Source organism: Lepidothrix coronata, unplaced genomic scaffold (assembly GCF_001604755.1).
Source record: "Lepidothrix coronata isolate B3197 unplaced genomic scaffold, Lepidothrix_coronata-1.0 Scaffold184, whole genome shotgun sequence".
NCBI lineage: Eukaryota > Metazoa > Chordata > Aves > Passeriformes > Pipridae > Lepidothrix > Lepidothrix coronata.
Genome location: NW_016690364.1, coordinates 1,524,397 through 1,534,939, shown reverse-complemented (window position 1 = coordinate 1,534,939; position 10,543 = coordinate 1,524,397). Strand labels below are relative to the sequence as shown.

At 40.9% G+C, this 10,543-nt stretch overlaps 1 long non-coding RNA gene across 1 annotated transcript; it reads right to left on the bottom strand.

Moving 5' to 3' along the window:
* Nucleotides 1–2,720: 2,720 nt before the first annotated feature.
* On the bottom strand, nucleotides 2,721–9,680 carry LOC108505129. The gene is made up of 3 exons (XR_001877395.1): nucleotides 9,670–9,680; nucleotides 3,058–3,073; nucleotides 2,721–2,789 (listed from the first exon to the last, which is right to left on the bottom strand). It is a non-coding gene; the product is annotated as an uncharacterized LOC108505129 (long non-coding RNA).
* Between the last annotated feature and the right edge of the window lie 863 nt (nucleotides 9,681–10,543).

The window sequence follows — 10,543 nt, the reverse complement described above, 5'->3', positions numbered from 1 at the left end:
CTTGGGGGTGCTGGTTGACAAGAAGCTCAGTGTAATCCACCAGTGCGCGCTCACAGTCCAGAAAGCCAACCATGTCCTGGGCTGCAACAAAAGTGCAGCAAGCAGGTCAAGGGAACAGGTTTTCCCCCTCTAGTCTGCTCTCATGGGATTCCACCTGGAGTACTGTGTCCAGCTCTGGGGCCCCCAGCATAAGAAGGATATGGACCTCTTGGAGCAGGCCTAGAGGAGGGCTACAAAGATGATCAGAGGGCTGGAGCACCCCATCTATGAAGACAGGCTGAGAGAGTTGGGGTGGTTCAGCCTGGAGAAGAGGAGGCTTCAGGGAAACCTTAGAGCAGCCTTCCAGTACCTGAAGGGAATTAAAAGAGACCTAGAGAGGGACTTTTTACAAAGGCATGTAGTGATAGGAAAAGAGGGAACAGCTTCAAACTGAGAGTAGGTTTAGACTAGATATTAGGAAGAAATTCTGTACTGTGAGGCTGCCCAGAGAAGCTGTGGGTATGCCATCCCTGAAAGTGTACAAGGGCACGTTGGATGGGGCTTTGAGCAACCTGGTCTAGTGCAAGCTCTCCCTGCCTGCTGCAGGGGGTTAGGAACTAGATGATCTTCCTACCCAAGGTCCCTTCCAATCCAAAACATTCTATGATTCTCTATTCAAGATTTATACAGGAAGAAAAATAACAAAAATGGTTTGTAAAGAGAAGTTACTTTCTAAAGGCTTAAATCTTTTCAGTCTAGTATTTTGAAAAGCATAGAGATTCAGAAAAATGTTGCAACACTGTGGAAAAAAAAGAAAAACTATCAAAGCTGTAAAGACTCAACAAACTTTGGTAATAAATCTTGCCTGTCAACAAGCTTGTCTTTGCTAATTCATGTGCATCAAAGTATTCCAGCAGAACTTAAATGATATACTTAATCCAAGCAAGGACACCATCACATACGTGATTTTATGGGTCTGTGCAGTATGCAGTGTTGTCACTAATTGATTGACTTTTTGTTCATCTGGGGCCAAGGTGGCTCACAATAAAGGCTGAATTCTGTCTGAATTCTCCAGCCTCAGAACAAAATCCTTTTTTTTATTCACTTCAGCCACGTTCTCTCTCTTCTTTAATTGATGGTACTTCACTGCAAAAATAAGTTATCTATTAACAGCATTAAGTTTCTCTCCATGGTATTGCACTGTTGCAGGCAGCACCGTGGTGGGAAAAAAAACAATTCTGGCACCTGGAGCACATGTGCAGGAGGCATGTGTCAAATATCTTGTTAAATTACACAAACCTGAAAAATATCCTAACATGCGTAAGAGATGTCACCTTAGGGTTTTTGATTTTTTTTATTTTTCTAATTTTTATAAGTTTTAGAAGTAATTATATAGCAAAAGTAGATTTTAGAAGCAGCTGCATTCATTCCCTCACCCTTTAGCAGAGTAGTGACACAGATCCTCAACCCTCTTACCCCATTCCATGTTCCCCATATCAATTCCCCTCCTTAAATTCCATTTAAGCATGTTTAGTCTCTCTTCTAGGTAGGTCTTTTACTGTTTAAGAATATTTGCTCCCTAGCCTGAACCGCAAGATACGACCAAGAACTGGGTGACTCTGTGTACTCTGTACTTTGAAGAAGACCAAGATGAGGAAGAAAAGGGTCCCAATATGACTCCAGACCCAACTTTCAAGGGGTGGGTGGGGGGCGGACCAGGGTAAAGGCTGGGGGTGGATAAAATCAGGGATTGGACAGACAGTATTGTAAAATTGTAACACTGGATCGGGGAGCTGCGGGCATCTTGTAACCCCATTGCCTTAGAGGCATCATTAAACCTTCCCTCACCTTACCTCCAAAAATTAAGTTGCCTCAGAGTTTTTCTCCCTGAATTTTCTCTTAGGTATCAGAGACAATCAGGAAAGCATAGCAAAGCAGGATAACAGTGCCAGGTAGTTTTTGGTGTAGGTATGTTGTAAAAGCTAGCAGGAGAGCATGTGTTTGTTATTAAGATACTGCCAACCACATAGTGCTTACAAACAGAATGGTGGTGGCCTTTGCTCATTTATTTTGCTGTGCTGTGATGAGCTTGGTCAACCCCCATGCTGGCAAAGATGGATTGTTGGAAATATAAATGTACAGATACTGCAAATGAATGGGGAAATGCAGTTGTCAAGACCTCCTAAAGAGGACATCTCTAAAAGAGATTAAAATGTTTTTCTGGGAGAGAGGCATCATAAAGGGAATAGAGAAGGAAGCAAAGAAATGAGAGAAGCAGACTTGTGTGGAAATATCCTAGCTAAAGAAAAAAGCACATGGGGGGAACCCAGGAAAAACACCAGATTCAGTCAGGACTACACACCAATACTTCTTAAGGAAAGTACAAGTAGGTTATTAAAGTCCACTTAATAGTGCCAGAAAAAAGCTTTGCTTGTACTACTGTAGGGAGTTGACCCTAGTTGGACACCAGGTACCCTCCAAAGCTGCTCTCTCACTCCCCTCTGCAACTGGACAAAGGAGAGAAAATAAAACAAAGAATTCATGAGTGGAGATAAGCATCAGGAGACATCACTCAGCCATCATGGGCAAAACAGACTCAAAGTGGGGAAATTAATTAAATTTGTTACTAACAGAATCAGAGTGGGAGAATGGGAAGTAAAATAAATCTTAGAAACACTTTCCCCCACACACCCCTGCCTCCTTCTCAAGTTCTGCTTCCTCCCCAGTGGCACAGGGAGATGGGGAATGGAGGTTATGGTCAGTTTGCCACAGGTTGTTTCTGCCATTGCTCAGGGAGAGGAGTCCTTCCCCTGGGAGACTCCTTCATGACCTTCTCCAACATGAGTCCATCCCATGGGCAACAGTTCTCCATGAGCTGCTGCAGTGTGGGTCACTTTTCCACAGGGTGTAGTCCTTCAGGCACAGGCTGCTCCAGAGCGGGTTCCCCACAGGGCCACAAGTCCTAGCAGGAAAACCTCCAGAATGGGCTCCTCTCTCCACGGGTCAGCGCATCTCTGCTAGGGAAATCTGCTTCATCATGGGCTTCCCACAGGGTCACAGCCTCCTTCAGGCATCCACCTGCTCCAGCATGGGGCTCCTCTGTGGGCTGCAGGTGAGTCTCTGCACTCCTGTGGTCCTCCATGTGCTGCAGGGGCACAGCTGCTCCGCCATGGTCTTCACCAAGGGCTGCAGGGGAATCTCTGCTCTGGTGCCCGGAGCACTTCCTGCCCCTCCTTCTGCATTGACCTTGGTGTCTGCAGAGTTGTTCACATGTTGTCACTCCTCTCTTCTCTGGCTGCAATTTTCATCTGCGTAATAACTTTTTTCCTTCTTAAATGTGTTATCACAGAGGCATTACTATCATTCCTGATTGGCTCTGCCTTGGCCAGCAGCAGGTCCATCCTGGAGCCAGCTGGCATTGGCACTGACAGACATGGGAGAAACTTCTAGTAGCTTCTCACAGAAGCCACTGCTACCAAAACCTGGCCATATAAACCCAATACAACTGCTCAAAAAGAAGAGTGACTTTAAAGAGGATATTGCTTAAGAGGGAGACACAGTGCTGATAATCATTACCGTAAAGGACACACATTTTGTCACTATTTTCTTCTCCGGACTTTTATTGCAGGGTTTTAAGAATTAACATAATGGAGGGCAGAGCAGTTACTGGCAGGTCTGGCTAGAAGAAAAATGCTACTGTATTCAGCAAAGTATACCAGGCCAATGGTGCCGATGGCATCAGTGGGAAATCTAAGGTCCAAATGAGAGAGTAAGAATTGCCCCTTTCTTGTCTTTTACATTCCAGTCCCTTTATTTCACTGACTGTTTATGGCTATGTCAGAAACAGATTCTATGATTCCTTCTACAGTTATTCAATCCCACACTGAAGTTGAGGTCCCCAGACTGCAATGTGTGCTCTGTATTGCTTCAAGCATCAAAACAACTTTCCTTACGGGGAGACATTGATCATCTGAAAAACCTACATCAACAGCAGCAAAAGCTTCAAAACAATCATTAATGATGCTTTTTTCCCCTTGATTTTGATTCTTCATTCCAATTTTTTAGACTGCAGATGGTAGAAGGCATATTCCTTGCAATGGCCAACCCCAAAGTTATGTATATTAATGTTGAACTTAAATGTTTCTGCCTACTTTTAACACACTTATAATAAATTCATCACAAGAAGTCTTTGAGAGTTCTTTGAAAAATGAAGCTGTATGACCCTAACCAACAATTTACTGGAAAAGATAAGCAGAGGCCAAAAAAAAAAAATTAGAGATAACAAAATCAATGAATTGCACTGTTTGAGGAACAAAACCTCAAAAACTCATGGTCCAGAATTGGATAGATGGCTAGGTGAGACAGAGAAGGAAAGAGAGTGTTGAAGAGAAGTTTTACCTCTAGTCTTCTTGTCTGAAAAAGAGGTGATCTAAAGATACTGATAATGTTTTTTATCTGCTTTACTTGGAAGTTTCCACCTGCATTAAAGCAGGAACTGGGCTCATATCATAACTTTTGTACTAGTAACCCCTAAAAACTTTTCAACTGGATGGTAATACCTCCACTAAACCTGCTTTTTAATATCTGTGATCTAGGGCAGTAGTCAAAGAAACTTACCTCCAAGACCAGAAGGAAATGCCAAATAGTGCTTATCATTCTGCAATTATATTCATTCACAGTTTAACTTCCTGAAAGCATCATGTTTATTTACAAGATTTAACACTGACACCTACTGAACACAAAATGCAGTCCTAGTACAGTACAACATGTGCTTACCTACTGGAGAACACTACTTGGCTGCAGTTCAAGCTTATTTTAAGTATTTATGCTCTTGTTCCTCTTTGGTTTATCATTCAAAGTTCTTTCACATCCTCAGAGAAAGTTGCTCCTTGGGTGTTTTTCTTTTTTCTGGCTAAGATACTAGTCTGTTTGAACTTTTTTATTTGAAGAATCAAGAACTGGAACATAAAAGAAGAAGACACCGACAACTCTACAGCCTTCAGCTGCACATTAGATCACTCAGTGTCTGATGCCTACAGCTTCACTGTCTATGATTGTAATACGTGGTGATGACCTATGTCTATGGTGGCAGGTTTGTGGACTTTAATACCTTTGGAACATTCCTCTGGCAAATAAGGGTCCATTTAGGCTCTGCCTTTGTGCACCAATAACAGTAAATGGTGGCCTCTCCCATCCCTATCTGCTGGGTTGCTTAGAAACAAACTGCTGGAGCAGAATTTGAGAAATCAAATCTGTTGCCTTCTATTGCAGGCAGCCATATCATAATCACTCTCATAAATGTACCAAGATTCATCTAACAAACCTGCAGATGTCTTGCCTTTACTATTTTTTTTGAAGGCTTGCTCCATGATCCCCCATTACCACATGTACTGCTTGTACATCACTTCTTTCTCTTTCATCATGATGGTGGCCTCTCCTCACTTGTGTTCAAGCCTGAGTTACTCTTTCGAACATGAGACACTGATATTTTGGGTACCACTGGGGCCTAATACAATGGCATCAAGATTTATTGTTCTACTACAACAGTTCTCTTTTTCTGTTCTGGCAGACTGTGGGACTGCATTAGTCTTTCCCACCATGCTATGGGTCACAGGCATCCTCTACCCATTTTAACCTTTGTCATCTCTAGCTGATGAGCCCCACTCCCCCCCCAGTTCACAGCCAAAATTCTCATTTAGTTTCAAGTGCCAAATATCCTACATGCTGCACTACTAAATCTCACCCTCACCCTCTTTGTTTCCCCAGACTGTGAAAGTAATTCAGTTTTTTCCATATCCAAATTTTGCTGGTTTTAATGACATTCCACAAGCTTTTTTAATCAGGAGCCTAATGAAAATATTAAAGTGTATCTGCTCCAAGGCAGATTATTCATTAAAAGGTAAATGCTGAATATAGAGGACGTTTAATTCTCACCACAATTGTTTTCCTTTCAACCAGCTCTTTACATACCATATGGTTCTTGGAGTAGTCACATCTCTCCAAATACAGGCATTTTTTTTCTCCAACAAATGGACAGTAATAAACATGTTTTAATGTTCAAAATGTAAGATCTACTGCATTTTTTTCTACTTATTTTCTGGACCTCTTACCAAAAATGCCAGATTCATCAACTGGTGCAATTTGCGAGGTAGTCAGCCCAGGCTGACTTTTTCCCCTGCCCCTTTTCCTGTTGAATTTTCTTCCAAACTTGCTCTTAAAGTTTTCCAAACTCAGTCTAAAAGTCTGTCTAAAAAGTCTTGCCCATATTTGAGGTCACACAACAGGATGAATGGTTGTTCAGATTCCTTTTAATACTTTTTTAAATAGAAGTATTACACTCTGCAGAGCTATAACCTTGCTCTTGTGCTTTTCTTCAGAAGGGTCACGGAGAAAAGTTTACCGGAGACCAGGAATTGTTGCCTTTTGCCCGTATACCCTAACATTACCTTTCTTTAAAAATGCAGCAGTGTATTTGGGGAGGAAAAGAGGAGAAGGGCACTTCTGACATTTTCTTTAAAGTCTGTTTTATCTCAGTATTTTATGAGGGAATTATGGGCTATTTCTTTCTCTCACACTCTTCACTGGTTGAAGAATGCTTCCTTGTTTTTATCCTGTGCAAGCTCCACTTCATCTCATCAATTCTCAAGGCAGTCCTGTATTTCTCATTGGTCAACAATTTTTTCCATTGCTTATAGTCTTTCTGTATGTCTGAGATATTTCTTCTGAAGCGCTTATTCATTCAGTGAGATCTGGAGTTCTTTCCAACAACTGTTTGCTCCGTGCTTAAGAAAAAATTTCTATCTTACCTGTTTTTGTCTCTTGGTTTTGAAATTCCCAGCCTCTTACACACTCATTTAATAATGACTTTATATTTCAAGAAAAAACACTAAATAGCTTTAGCCATGGGTTTGGTAATTTTTTCAGTAATTTTAAACTGCAGTAACTTGAGCTAAAGCTGTTTTCCACATGCAACTTGATCTGTAGGCTAATGCCCAACTGACCCCTACTACTAGCACCTTTTTTTCCCCCCATCATTGAGACAGACACCCAGAATCACAGACTCATAGAATAATTTAGGTTGGAAAAGGCCTCTAAGATCATCAAGTCCACCATGAAACTATGTCCCTAAGTGCTACATCTATACATCTTTTAAATACCTCCTGGGATGGAGACTCAACTACTTCCCTGGGCAGCCTGTTCCAACATTTCTTCTCTAACAAGCTATCTCCAAGGACAGCTCTCTGTTTTTTTTGTCTTGACTCTAACCATCAACATGACATCAAAACTACCTTTTTTATTTCCTTCTAAGACCTGACACAAAACTGTTTATCTTCATAAATACTGACTAGAGAAAGGTAGAAGAATCACGTCCTAGCTGCAGAACTAAACTGAGTTAACATATAACCATTTTCCTTTGCTCGAGTCTCTGCCCACACCAAAAATACTCCTTTCATTCCAAGGTGTAGAATTTTTTATTTGCGTGGTATTGCTATGTATTGGCTAAAACTCTGTACCTGCTCTGTAGAGACTTTGCCTCTTATACCAAAACAGACTACTATGCCCTTTCTAGATGTGCACAAAGACATGAATGATTTTGTACAGTGTCTCAAAACACATTTTGCTGGAGTTGTCAAGCAAACCTTTCTAAAACCTTTCTGTTGTGCACCCGCTGCACAGCAATAAAGCTTGCAGTATAAGGAAGAACAGAGGTGCTCGTGCACCTGAATTTATTGTTTCAGAACAACTAGCCTGTCTTATAAAGTCTCTGTCCTTGCATCCCATTGCTATGACACACACATTAACTATATTCATATTGAGAAAAAACTGCTTATTCAGAATACTATAATTACACATCTTACAATGAAAACTCTGAGAAGAAGAGAAAAACATCCTCTAGTGTTAACCAGGATTTTAAAATTGAAAGATTCTGCTGAGGGCACAGAAGGAATGCACTAGTCCAATCTCCAGTCAATCCTTGCAGCAAAAAAGTTCCTTGTAGCAACTCAGCCTATGGATAAGGACAAGAAGATGTAAAAGCGCTATATGGAGATTATGAAAGGAGTAGCAACTTGCTCTCCATTTGACAGAGTGCAATAAAATCTTTCTGCTCATGTGGTCCTTAGCATTTTTTTAATGAGTATTACTAATGACCTTGACAAGAATAATTTTTATGAGGCCTGCATCAAGTTTTTCAACTCAAAATAAGAACTGGTTTTTTAGCCTACAAGATAAACAAATTAAAAAAAAAATCAAACCCTCAAAAAGCAGCTATAAAATTATCAGCTTAGTGTCTCATCTTGAATTTTGAACAGTTGTGTAACTGCCTATACACTTGCATTTAATTTCCATTTAGGGTTTTTACATCATTTTTCACTGACATTTTAACTTGCATTAAAAAAACCCTAAGAAGCATTAATAACAGATGGTCCTATTCAACATTTTCTTTCAAAATACATTATAAATTTCTGCCATTTTCATGTCTTGGGTAACAGTCTTTTAAGTATAAAGACTCCACTTTTATGTTTAAGAGACTAAATAAAGGAAACAGAACAGTGATTATATGAAAGGAGAGTTCCCTGCATCTTCCCATTTACAGAATATTCATTACTATTTCACAAAAGAAAAATATATATCACCATTATAAACAGACATATGAGTAGCATCTGAACAGTGCCAAACAGCTGTTGCTGACTCCTGACATCTTTTGGTACCCAAAACAAAGTTATAGTAGTCCCACAGACAAATAATCACAAAGCTGTTTTTGAGATTTGATTTAGAGTGTTAAATGGGGGACTAAAACAAACTTTTGAGGGAAGAGTAATTACTTTCTTAACTCTCCCCTATCCTTGAAAGACATATATAATATAATAAGTCGTCTAATACATTATAAAATTGAAAATGCAAGCAAAAACAAATTATAGGTGTTTGGCTCCGAACACTGAATTAATGCAGTTCTACAATAAATCATAATGTACCAAGGTCATGCAGTCTCCGTTGTTATCCTAGCATCTTTCATAAAATGCTTTGCAAACATAAACACTTTACGTACTTCAGGTAAATAATACAGACATTTAAAAATATTACTAAACTGGTGGATGATAAACACAAACACATATTCCATTATAGAGGATAGACTCAAATAAACATGGTCAGTCAAAAAAAGAGAAAAGCAAATTCATCTCAGAAATATAATAGAATTACAGAATGGTTTGGGTTGGCATGGCCCTTAAAGATCTTCTAGTTCCAAATCCTCTGCCATAACCAGGGACAAATTCCATGAGAATATGTTGCACAAAGCCCCATTCAACCTGATCTTGAACACTTCCAGGGATGGGACATCGACAATTTCTGTGGGCAACCTGTACCTTACCACCCTCACAGTAAAGAATTCTTTTCTAGTATCTAGCCTGAATCTCTCCTCTTTCAGTTTGAAGCCACTTCCCTTTGTCCTATCACACCATGCCCTTATAAAAAGTCCCTCTCTAGGTCTCTTTTAATTCCCATCAGGTACTGGAAGGCTGCTCTAAGGTTTCCCTGAAGCCTCCTCTTCTCCAGGCTGAATAACCCCGACTCTCTCAGCCTGTCTTCATAGATGGGGTGCTCCAGCCCTCTGATCATCTTTGTAGCCCTCCCCTAGGCCTGCTCCAAGAGGTCCATATCCTTCTTATGTTGGGGGCCCCAGAGCTGGACACAGTACTCCAGGTGGGATCTCATGAGAGTAAATAGAGGGGGAAAACCTACTCCCTTGACCTGCTTGCTGCACTTCTTTTGTTGCAGCCCAGGACATGTGAGCGTGCACTGGTGGATTGCATAGAGCTTCTTGTCCTTAGGGCTGCTCTCGATCCATTCTCTGCCCAGCCTGTATTTGTACTTGGGATTGCCCTTACTCAGGGGCAGGATTCTTGCACTTAACCTTGCTGAACTTCAGGATTCACACAGGCTCACCTCTATAGCCTGCCAAAGTCCCTCTGGATGACATTCCTTACCTCCGTTGTGTTAAATGCACCACACAGCTTAGTGTCATCATCAGATTTGCTGAGGGTGCACTGAATCCCACTGTCCACGTCATCGACAAAGATGCTAAACAGTGTCTAACATCTTAAATATATTCAACCGTATTAGTCCCGTTGCTGACCCCGGAGGATCGCCACTCATCACTGCTCTCCACTTTGGACATAGAGCCGTTGACTGCAACTCTGAGTGTGACCATCCAGCCAATTCCTTACCCATTGAGTGGTCCACCCATCAAATCCGTGTCACTCCAGTTTAGAGACAAGGATGTCATGAGAGACAATATTACGTGTTCTGCATAAGTCCAGGAAGATAATGTCAGGTCCTCTTCCCTTATTCACCATATGACCTAGCAGAAAGAGGAGAGATGGACACAATCATCTAAGAGGTTCCTTTCAGTCTTGTCACCTATAATTTTATGACCTAATTCTTTCTTTATTGGATAGAGATTTCATATAAACACCAGAAAATGTAGAAGTTTGGAAAGGCTTTAAACACTCAGGTGTTGGAGCATAAACAACCTCTTAACTAGTGCAGGGAGGAACTCTTCTCA